Source organism: Schistocerca americana, chromosome 6 (assembly GCF_021461395.2).
Source record: "Schistocerca americana isolate TAMUIC-IGC-003095 chromosome 6, iqSchAmer2.1, whole genome shotgun sequence".
Classification (NCBI taxonomy): domain Eukaryota; kingdom Metazoa; phylum Arthropoda; class Insecta; order Orthoptera; family Acrididae; genus Schistocerca; species Schistocerca americana.
In genome coordinates, this window is record NC_060124.1 from 168,876,861 (window position 1) to 168,889,639 (window position 12,779).

Consider the following 12,779-nt stretch of genomic DNA (forward strand, 5'->3'; position numbering starts at 1 on the left):
TGACTGTAAGCCTCTGTATTGGCTCTAATTTCTCGAATTTTGTCCTCGTAGTCAATACGCGAGGGGGGGGGGGGGGGGGGGAGTTATAAGTTGTCCGACTCCTCCTGAAAGTGCTGCCCCGAAATTTCAATAATAAATCTCTCCGTGATGCACAACGCCTATCTTGTAACGTCTGCCAGTGGAGTTTGTTTAGCATCTCCGTAACTCTCTCTCGCCAGCTAAACGATCCCTTGACGAAACTTGCCACTCTTCGTTGTATCTTCTCTATCTCCTCTATCAGTCCTACCTGATAGGGATCCCAGATAGATGAACAATACTCAAGAATCGGGCGAACAAGCGCCTTATAAGCCATTTCTGTAATGGATGAATCTGAGTCTGCTGTTTGCTTTGCCCACTATCTGTTTTGTATGGTCATTCCACTTAAGGTCGCTCTGGATAGTTACGCCTAGATATTTTACGGCAGACGCTGTCTCCAGCTGTTTGTCATCAATAGTGTAGCTGTACAGTAGTAGATTTCTTTTCCTATGTGTGCGCAATATGTTACATTTATTTACGTTCAGGGTCAACTGCCAGAGCCTGCACCATTCATCAATTTTCTGCAGATCGTTTTGCAAATTCTTACTATATTCTGACGTTGCTACTTTGGTGTAAACAACTGCATCATCTGCGAAAAGCCTTAAAGAGCATCCGTCGATTTCTACTAGATCATTTATATATGTTGTGAACAGCAACGGTCCTATCATACTTCCCTGTCGTAATCCGGATATTACCTTTACATCTGTCCATTTAGTTCCGTTAAGAGCGACGTGTTGAGTTCTATCTGTAAGAAAGTCGTGAATCCAATCGCAAGTCTGCTCCGATACTGCGTAAGCTCGTATTTTTTCCATTAAACGGCAATGCGGGACGGTGTCAAATGGCTTACTGAAATCAAGGAACACGGCATCAATGTGAGCGCCGTTGTCCACTGCGTTTTGGATCTCACGGAGGAACAGAGCGAGCTGAGTTTCGCAGAATCTCTGTATGCGGAATCCATGTTGATTTTTATAGAGAAGATGTTCATTTTCCAAAAACGTCATAATTCTTGACCATAAAACATGTTCCATAATTCTACAACAGATTGACATCAACGATATAGGTCTATAGTTGTGTGGATCTGTTTTAGGGCCTTTCTTAAAAACGGCAATGACCTGCACTTTCTTTCAGTTGTTACGTACCTTTCGTTGCTCAAGGCATCTACGATGAATTACTGTGCTATAAGGGGAGCAAGTTCTTTCGCATAATCTTTATAGAATCTTATAGATGTCTAATCTGGTCCTGACGCCTTCCCACTACTAAGCGATTGTAGCTGCGTTTCAATTCCGCTATCGGTTATCTCTCTCTCTTCCATTTCGGCATTCGTACGACGATTGAAAGGAGGGCCAGTGTTATGGTCTTCCGCGGTGAAACAACTTCGGAAGACCGAATTCAGTATTTCGGCCTTCTCTCTGTTATCTTCCGTTTCGTTGCCTCTTCGACTTCTATCGCAGAGGCGTCAAAGAAAGAGATGAAATGTGGGTAAGAGGGCGTGTATTGACCTTCTATCATGTGATTCGTCCACAGTGGCGCTGCTAGGAATTGTAATGAAATTTGATGCCAATTTGACGTCATTAACCTGCCTCACAGCTCAAATGAACATCTGAGCACTGGCCTTTTTCTCGCATGCACCGACACCTTGATGTTGGAAGTTTTTTTTAATTTAATTTTTATTTTTTTAAGAGGTGGAGCCCACCGCGCCTACACCGGCATGATGGCCGACACAAATGGTCTACTGCCATCTCTGCATATTGGTTAGCTTTCACTACGTGAGGTCTCGCAGGATGTGGGTACTGCGATGTTTGCGTACGTCTGGTTAAGGTTAACCATTAATACGCACTCATCTGGAGATAGATTGGGTCGAAAGTTGAACGAAGGGTACCGGTTTGAAGGGCGGAGTGGAAAAAAGTGCCAAGGCAAGTGTCAAGGGAAAAAACCTCTGCAATGATGTCTGAAGTGTCGCCGAGCCCGTGTGTGACGCCACAGGGCGTCTCGCTTTTGCACCGTTACAGAGGAAGGTTGTAGGCACCTCTGAACCTCTGAGACAAATTTCAAATTTCTGCGTCGCGATAGGAGATAATTACGAGGTTTCAAAACGTTATTCTTTAATTGTGTTGCACAGTATATTTGACATTCGTGAACATAGAGTAGAAGAAACAAGATTTCATAAGATTCTCGAAGGGAAGAGGATGCTGGTGTACTGTCATTTTCAGCGAAATACGCGAACTCTTCAGAAAGTAAGGAACTATCGGTCGCGAAATGGAAACCACAGTGAAAATCAAAACTGTTTTATATGCAATAGTTAGTTACACCTTCCCTCTCAGGGGACACCGCCTTATAGTAGGCACCTTCAGTGCCGGGCGGGAGGGTTTGCGTGCCTCGGTGAAGTCGAGAGCTATGCCGGCGGTAGCATAGCTACTGGCAGGGTCTCCCAAGCCGGACTGGTCCCGACAGAGGAGCCAGACAAAGTGTGTCCCACAACATAGGGCAGGGAGGGCCCTAGAGGCGTAGTGAAGCCAGCTTCCCTAGAGGAGTAAACCTCATACAAATCCTGGTCCTCCAGGTTGGGGGTTGGGCATGGGGCTAATAACCCCATACTGTAAAAAAAAGAATATTACGGAAATTCAACAGAAGCCTCGGAAACTGGATGGAAAGCATGTATCACGACCCCGGCAAAGGAAACGGATAAAGGATCTAACAGTAGCAACATGGAATGTGAGGACAATGCTTCAGCCTGGAAAGATGAAAGAAATAGCCAATGAAATTTTAAAATTCAAATATGATATTGTAGGGCTACAGGAAATAAGATGGCAGGGGAATGGTGGGCAGATAGATAAACCTGAGTACTCATTGGTATATAGTGGACCAGAAGAAAGAACAGGCCAACTTGGAACAGGGTTTATAATAACTAGGGAAGTTAGGAAAAGCCTTCTAGAATTTGAACCCATAAATGAAAGGATGTGCAGACTCAGACTAAAAGGTAAATTTAGGAATATATCAATAGTTAATGCACATGCACCAACAGAGGAAAAAGAGGATATAATTAAAGAACAGTTCTACGAAGACTTGGAAAAAGTATACGGTGCAGTACCTAAATATGACCTGATGCTAGTAATAGGAGATTTTAATGCAAAAATAGAGAGGAATGAACATCTGTATGGGGTTTCTGGAAAATATTCACTACATGAAGAAAACAATGAGAATGGAGACTTATTATGCCAATTCGCAGCAAGGAATAATATGATTATTAAAAGTACCTGCTTTCCACATAAAAGGATCCATCTGGGAACTTGGAAGTCTGCAGCCAATGGAGTAGTCAATCAGATTGATCATATTTTAGTGATTGCACGCCACTCCACGTCAGTTACGGATGTACGGAGCTGCAGAGGACCAAACTGTGATTCAGACCACTTTCTGATAAAATCAGTCTTGAGAGAGAAACTGTCACTAACAAATGGCAACAGAATGGGAAAGATGATGAAATGGAATACAGACAAACTGAACATCCCTGATGAAGTAAAAAAATACCAAGTAACCCTAAGCAGAAAGTTGAACAATGAAGAGACCACAGTAGGAGTAGATGAAAGGTGGAACAGGTTTGAAAAAGCCATTAAGGATGCTGCAGAGGAAATAATAGGCATAAGAAGGAACAGAAGAACCCAGGAGTGGTTTGATGAAGATTGCAGGTCAGCAATAGAGGAAAAGAACAGGGCAAGAACAAAAATGCTACAGAGAGAAACCAGAAATAATGTGGAACAATATAGAGAATTAAGGAGAAGAGCTAACAGACTGTGCAAGAGAAAGAAAAGAGAGTGGAATAAGGAGAAATTTCAAGAACTAGAAGAACTAAAGGAACAGAGTGAAATAAGAAAGTTCTATCATGCCATAGGCAAAATAAAGAATAGATTCCAACCAAAAACAATGGCCTGTTCCAGTAAAGATGGGAAAATGATAAGGGAGGTAGAACAGATAGTGGGAAGATGGGCAGAGTATTTCAAAGATACACTAAGCACCAGCCTAGAAGATGAAGAGACAGCTGCACAGGAGGGAAGAGTGGGGCTGGAAGTAGACAATGAAACCAATGAGGCAAGAAAACCAACACTACAAGAGGTCTCCCAGGCTGTGCACAAGTCAAAAAACAATCGAGCCCCTGGGGAAGACAGCATAATTGCTGAATTAATAAAAACTGGTGGTGAGGCTGTAATAAAGGAACTGCACACATTAATATCAGATATATGGGAAACAGAAACTATGCCAGATAATTGGAAAATTGGAATAATAGTCCCCATTTATAAGAAAGGGGACAGAACAGCATGTGAAAACTATAGAGGTGTAACACTCCTAAGTACAGCTTATAAGATCTTCACAAGTATATTAAACGAAAGGATACGGAAGTGTGCAGAAGGCATACTAGGGGAATATCAGTGTGGCTTTCGACCGGGCAGAGGAACAACTGATCAAATATTTGTGATAAGGCAAATGATGGAAAAATTCTATGAATATGATATAGATCTGCATTTCTTATTCATCGATTTCAAACAAGCCTTTGACAGCATAAATCGGCAAGAACTATACAGAATACTGAAAGAAGTTGGTATATGTGCTAAATTAATAAGACTAATCAGAATGACAATGACAGAGACGAGAGCAAAAGTAAAGGTCCTTAGCAGAACAAGTGAAAGCTTTGACTTCAATAAAGATGTGAAGCAAGGGGATAGTCTCTCAACTGTCCTATTCAACATTGCCCTGCATAGTGCAGTAAATAAAATCAACAAAAGAGGCACCATATTTATGAAAACTAGCCAGATATGTGTATACGCTGATGACATTGCTATAGTAGGAAGAAATACCAATACACTCCTAGAAACATACCGGGCAATGGAAACAGAAGCCTTAAAAATTGGCCTCATAGTAAATGTAAACAAAACAAAATATATGGTAATGTCACAATCTGAGGCCAGAAGAACCCCTAAAAACCTAAACATCAATGGGAAATGCTTCAATGGAGTGTCCTCTTTAAGTACTTGGGAGCCCTAATAACAAATGATAACAGTATTGAAAAGGCTATAAGGGAAAGAATACAAGCAGGAAACAGAGCTTACTTTGCAAATATGCAGCTTTTCAAAAGTAGCCTTGTTACAAGAAAAACTAAATTGCTAATATATAATTCCCTAGTCCGCCCAGTTATCACATACGGCTCAGAGGTATGGACGTTGACAGAACATGATAAAAATGCTCTAAGAAGCATTGAGCGGAAAATACTACGCAAAATCTATGGGCCAATAAGGGAGGAAGGAGGCTGGAGAATACGCTACAATGCTGAATTACAGGAGTTAATACAAGGCAGGGACATAGTAAAATTTGTTAAATCACAGCGAATACGATGGCTAGGACACTTGGAGAGAATGGCAGAGGATAGAATTCCAAATAAAATGATGAAAGGTATGATCCATTCAGTTAGGCGAAAAGGGAGACCTAGAAGAAGATGGATCGATGAGGTAATAATGGATATCAGCAATATGGGAGTCCAGGGGTGGAAAAGAGCAGCAAATAACCGAGAAGTGTGGAGGAAGATTGTTGAAGAAGCCAAGGCTCACCAAGGGCTGTAGAGCTACTGAAGAAGAAGAAGAAGAAGTTAGTTACACCTTCTAGTTACTTCTCTACATAATCACCGCCCCAGCTTGAACATCTGTCGAAGCCTTGTACCAACTTCCCAATACCCTGGTCATAGAAGTCAGCCTCCTGTGCTTTCCGACAGTTTTATACGCTGGATTGCAGCTCGTTGTCTGTGCCAAAACGTTGTCTTCATAGCCAGCGGTTCATATGAGCAGTCAACATGGGTTTAGAAAACATCATTCCTGTGAAACGCAACTAGCTCTTTATTCACATGAAGTGTTGAGTGCTATTGACAAGGGATTTCAGATCGATTCCGTATTTCTGAATTTCCGGAAGGATTTTGATACAGTGCCACACAAACGACTTGTAGTGAAATTGCGTGCTTATGGAATATCGTATCAGTTATGTGAGTGGATTTGTGATTTCCTGTCAGAGGGGCCACAGTTCGTAGTAATTGCCGAAAAGTCATCGAGTAAAACAGAAGTGATTTCTGGCGTTCCCCAAGGTAGTGTTATAGGCCCTTTGCTGTTCCTTATCTGTATAGACTATTTGGGAGACAATGTGAGCAGCCGTCTTACGTTGTTTGCAGATGACGTTGTCGTTTATTGACTAATAAAGTCATCAGAAGATTAAAACAAATTGCAAAACGATTTAGAAATGATACATGAATGGTGCGAAAATTGGCAGTTGACCCTAAATGACGAAAAGTGTGAGGAGGTCATCCACATGAGAGCTAAAAGGAATTCGTTAAACTTCGGTTACACGATAAATCAGTCTAATCTAAAAGCCGTAAATTCAACTAAATACCTAGGTACTACAATTACGAGCAACTTAAATTGGAAGGAACACATAGAAAATGTTGTGGGGAAGGCTAAGCAAATACTGCGTTTGATTGGCAAAACACTTGGAAAATGTAACAGATCTACTAAGGAGACTGCCTACACTACGCTTGTCCGTCCTCTTTTAGAATACTGCTGCGTGGTGTGGGATCCTTACCGGATAGGGCTGACGGAGTACATCGAAAAAGTTACAGTGAAATGAAAACCCTTACGTCAACGGGGACAGATGAAAATGTGTGCCCCGAACCCGGGATCTCCTGCTTACATGGCAGACGCTCCATCCATCTGTGCCACCGAGGACACAGAGGATAGTCCGACTGCAGGGATTTATCTCTGGCACGCCTCCCGCGAAACCCACATTCTCAACGTATTGTCCCGCACTATTATTCTCATTACTCGCGGCGCGTTGCCGATTCACGTAAGAGTTCGGGCACAGTTTGTGCATTCGCACAGAAGAAGAAGATGGTCAAGTGGCCGGCGAGCCTTAACTATACATATACTAAGATGGTATCTGTTCTTTCGGACATGTCCGAAAGGACAGATTCCATCGGTGACCATGCAGCTCGTTAGAATGAAATGGGCGGGGGCACTGCGAATGTAGTGCGGGACAATACGTTGAGAATGTGGGTTTCGCGGGAGGCGTGCCAGAGGTAAATCCCTGCAGTCGCGCTATCCTCTGTGTCCTCAGTGGCTCAGATGGATAGAGCGTCTGCCATGTAAGCAGGAGATCCCGGGTTTGGGGCACACATTTTCATCTGTCCCCGTTGACGTATGTCAACGCCTGTAAGCAGCTAAGGGTTTTCATTTCATGTCCGAAAGAACAGATACCATCTTAGTACATCGAAAAAGTTCAAAGAAGGAAGGCACGTTTTGTATTAACGCGAAATATGGGAGAGAGTGTCAGTGAAATGATACGGGATTTGGGCTGTACATCATTAAAAGAAAGGCGTTTTTTGTTGCGACGGAATCTTCTCACGAAATTCCAAGCACCAACTTTCTCCTTCGAATGCGAAACTATTTTGTTGACACCGAATTACATAGGGAGAAACGATCAATACGATAAAATAAGGGAAATAAGAGCTCGTACGGAAAGATATAGGTGTTATTTCTTTCCGCACACTATACGAGATTGGAATAATACATAATTGTGAAGGTGGTTCGATGAACCCCCTGCCAGGCACTTAAATGTGATTTGCAGAGTATCCATGTAGATGTAGATGTAGATGAAAATTAGAACGAGCAAAGTCTGGGCTGTATGGTCTGCGATCAAACACTTCCCATCGATAACGCTGTGGGAGTGTTCTCATTGCCCTTGCAGTGTGCAGTCCGAGAACTGTCATAAGGAAGGAAATGCGTGACAGTTATGTTATGTTGGGTTGCATGAAATCAGGCGACATCTCTCAGCAGGCAGCCATTGTTTGCAGGAGACACTATTATTATAGGCATCTCTACGAGCTCACTGTGCGCTTAGAACAGAGAACAAAGATATGATGCTGTCTGCGGGCATAGTAGAGACACTGCCCAACGTATCGGTGCAAAGCTTCATCGGGTGTTCACTGGGGTTTACATTTCGTGATCGATCGTTCCTTACTTTCCGAATACCCCTCGTACAGTGTGCTATGTTTGCAGTACGAGTGTGACATCTACGTCATGTCACGAAACTTCGCATAAATTGTGCATTACACATGTTGGAACACGTGAGGCAATACTAACCTTACGACTTATCTTAGAAGAAAGATTAAGAAAAGGCAAACCTACGTTTCTAGCATTTGTAGACTCAGAGAAAGCTTTTGACAATGTTGACTGGAATACTCTCTTTCACATTCTGAAGGTGGCAGGGGTAAAATACAGGGAGCGAAAGGCTATTTACAATTTGTACAGAAACCAGATGGCAGTTATAAGAGTCGAGGGGCATGAAAGGGAAGCAGTGGTTGGGAAACGAGTGAGACAGGGTTGTAGCCTCTCCCCGATGTTATTCAATCTGCATATTGAGCAAGCAGTAAAGGAAACAAAAGAAAAATTCGGAGTAGGTATTAAAATTCATGGAGAAGAAGTAAAAACTTTGAGGTTCGCCGATGACATTGTAATTCTGTCAGAGACAGCAAAGGACTTGGAAGAGCGGTTGAACGGAATGGACAGTGTCTCGAAAGGAGGATATAAGATGAACATCAACAAAAGCAAAACGTGGATAATGGAATGTAGTAAAATTAAGTCGGGTGATGCTGAGGGAATTAGATTAGGAAATGAGACACTTATAGTAGTAAAGGAGTTTTGCTATTTAGGGAGTAAAATAACTGATGATGGTCGAAGTAGAGAGGATATAAAATGTAGACTGGCAATGGCAAGGAAATCGTTTCTGAAGAAGAGAAATTTGTTAACATCGAGTATAGATTTAAGTGTCAGGAAGTCGTTTCTGAAAGTTTTTGTATGGAGTGTAGCCATGTATGGAAGTGAAACATGGACGATAAGTAGTTTGGACAAGAAGAGAATAGAAGCTTTCGAAATGTGGTGCTACAGAAGAATGCTGAAGATAAAGTGGGTAGATCACGTAACTAAGGAGGAGGTATTGAATAGGATTGGGGAGAAGAGAAGTTTGTGGCACAACTTGACTAGAAGAAGGGATCGGTTGGTAGGACATGTTTTGAGGCATCAAGGGATCACAAATTTAGTATTGGAGGGCAGCGTGGAGGGTAAAAATCGTAGAGGGAGACCAAGAGATAAATACACTAAGCAGATTCAGAAGGATGTAGGTTGCAGTAGGTACTGGGAGATGAAGAAGCTTGCACAGGATAGAGTAGCATGGAGAGCTGCATCAAACCAGTCTCAGGACTGAAGACCACAACAACAACAACACACATAATCCATTCTTAACTGAATGTGTGACAAATAATGCGCGTTATTTACTTGAACCAATTATTCCCAGAAAATGAATCTATTTGTTTTGTCACCCTTTCGATGTTAAATGTTCTGAAGGTGAACCTCGAGTCTTGATCGTTCATATCTATTCGCGGTGTGACGGACTCGGTTTCTGGCACATGTAATGGGTTACAAATGTTGTGTAGCTGCGAAGGCAGAGGTGGGCGTTAGACGGAGGAATCTACAGGAAGGGGGGTTCGCTGCAATCCGGTTCTGCAGCGATGAGTGGAAATCTCCATCGGGTGCGAGGTTTATGTAAGACGTGACGAACAGCTCTTCTTATGCAACGCTGTCATCTTAAGAAGAATCGCAGCATAACTGGAAACGCCGCAGGAAATTATTCTGCTCCCCAGAAACAGAGAACCAATTTGACAAGTTACCGTGCATGTAGATGGCGGTCTCTAGAACAACTCACACAACAGATTTAACGCCTTCTAATGGATTTATCAGGAATAAATTCATTGATACAGTAAGTTTACTTCTATACTCATATATCAAACAATGGAAACTCCGGGTAGGAATATGAACAATGTAGGAAAAGATAGATCGCTACTTACCGTAAAGAAGACATGTCAAGTTGCAGAGAGGCACGATTAAAAGAAACTCACATTTAGCTTTCGGTCACAGCCTAAGGAAGCACACCTCACGCACGCACGACCGCCAACTCCAGCCTCTCGTGTGTGTGTGTGTGTGTGTGTGTGTGTGTGTGTGTGTGTGTGTGTCCTTTTATTGCCGAAGGCTGTGGCCGAAAGCTAAATGTGAGTTTCTTTTAATCGTGCCTGTCTGCACTTGACATGTCTTCTTTAGGTTAAGTAGCGATCTATTTATATGAGTACTTATATATGATATATGTACTCCAACAGCGTCGTTCTGGTTTTGTGAAAGGTATACGGTGTATATCTACATACTTTCACCTACGTGGATACTCTGAAGTTCACACTTAAGTGCCTGGTAGAGTTTTCATCGAATCCTTTCTGATTACTTCTCTACCGTTCTGCTGTCGAATAGTATATCGGACAAATAAACACCTAAATCTTTCCGAGCGAGCTGTGTTTCCTCTTATTTTATTACGATGCTCGTTTGTCCCTATCTAGGTGGGAGTCAGCAAAGTATTTTCACATTCGGAGGAGAAAGTTGATGATTCAAATTTCGTGAAAAGATCTCATCGCAACGAAAAACCGTCTTTGCTCAATGACTGGCAGCGAATTCGCGTATCTTATCTGCAACGCTGTCTCCTCTGTTCGGCGACAGCGAATCAAGCTGCCCTTCTTTGACCGTTTTCTATGTCTTCCGTCAACCCTGTCTGGTAAGGATCCCACACCACGTTGCAGTACTCTATAACAGGTCGAATAATCGTTTTGTAGGCTGTCTATTTACTACATTTGTTACCTCCTGTATGCGTTCTGCCAATAAAATAGATTTTGGTTTGCCTTTTCCACATTAATACCTACGTGATTATTCCAATTTGTTATCCTTAAATTTAATCCCTCAGTATTTAGTTTAGACGACAACCTTTATTTAGATTTGTTGATTTATGGTGTAACCAAAATTTAATGGATTTTTTTGGTACTTATGTCGAGGACTAACACTTTTATTTATCGTTGAGAATCAACTGCCACTCTTCGCAGCATGGAGGTATCTCGAATAAATTATGTATTCTTTGATTCGTGTTGATCTTCTGAAGAGTTTACTAACGGTAATGTAAATCGTTTGATTAAATTATGAACAGATTATAACACTTCCTTGTGGAACTCCAACTATCACTTATGTTTTACTCGATGACTTCTCGTCAATTACTGGAATGGAGATCTTTCCGACAGAAAATCACGAATCCAGTCGCACAGATGCGACGATACTCCACGGGCACGCAGTTTGATTAGGAGCCGCTTGTGTGGAACATTGTCAAAAGGTTTCCGAAAAATCTAGAATGTGCTTTAATCATCCCCCTCCCCCCCTTCTAGTTTCTTTCGTGCTTAGTGCGCGGAGGGAAAATCAGTCGGTATCGGGCTGTATGTGCCCGCATTTCTCAAACCTCGTGGTCATTAAGTTTGAGGAAGTAAAGTTTCTTGAATCGTAGAGGTAAAAGTCCATTCTAAATTTGGAGAGAGAGGCTGTCAGCTATGCGCAGAGCCGTTCTTATATCGTCCTTCTTTGGAGTTTGTTGATAATTTCTATAACGTTCTCGCAGTGAGTACACCACCCAGCTTCTTCCGAACACTCGCATAACACAGCGTTTCTTAGCCTTTCGGTATTCGCGACCCAGCTTCCAATCATAATTTTCATCACAGTACCCCTTTGCTCATAATTAATAATATACACTGAAGCGCCAAATAAACAGGTATCGGCGTGCATATTCAAATACAGAGATATGTAAACAGGCAGAATAAGGCGCTGCGGTCGGCCATATAAGACAACAGGTGTCTGGCGCAGTTGTTAGATCTGTTACTGCTGATACAGTGGCAGGATATCAAGATTTAAGTGAGTTTGAACGTGGTGTTACAGCCGGAGCACGAGCAGTGGGACACAGCATGTCCGAGGTTGCGATGAAGTGAGGATTTTCTCGTACGACCATTTCATGAGTGTTCTGTGAATATCAGGAATCCGGTAAAACATCAAATCTCCGACATCGCTGCGTCCAGAAAAAGATTATGTGCCAACGACGACGAAAGAGAATCGTTCAACGTAACAGAAGTGCAATCCTTCCGCAAATTGCTGCAGATTTCAATACTGGGCCATCAACAAGTGTCAGCGTGCGAACCATTCAACGAAACATCATCGATATGGGCTTTCGCAGCCGAGGTCCACTCGTGTAGCCTTGATGACTGCACGACACAAAGCGTTACGCATCGCCTGTGCCCATCAACACTGACATTGGACTGTTGATGACTGGAAACATGTTGCTTGGTCAGACGAGTCTCGTTTCAAATTGTATCGAGCGGATGGACGTGTACTGGTATGGAGACAGCCTCGTGAATCCATGGATCCTGCAAGTCAGTAGAGGCCTGTTCAAGCTGGGAGAAGCTCTGTAATGGAGTGGGGTGTGTGCAGTTGTAGTGATGTGAGACCTCTCATACGTCTAGATGCGACTCTGAAACGTGACACGTACGTAATCATCCTGTCTGATCACCTGCATCCGTTCATGTTCATTGCGCATTCCGACGGACTTGGGTAATTTTAGCATGACAATGCGACTCCCCACACGTCCGGAATTGCAACACACTGGCTCTAGAAACACTCTTCCGAGTTTAAACACTTCCGCTGGCCCAAACTCCCCAGACATGAACATTATTGATTGGGATACTTTACAACGTGCTGTTCAGAAGAGATCCCCAAGCC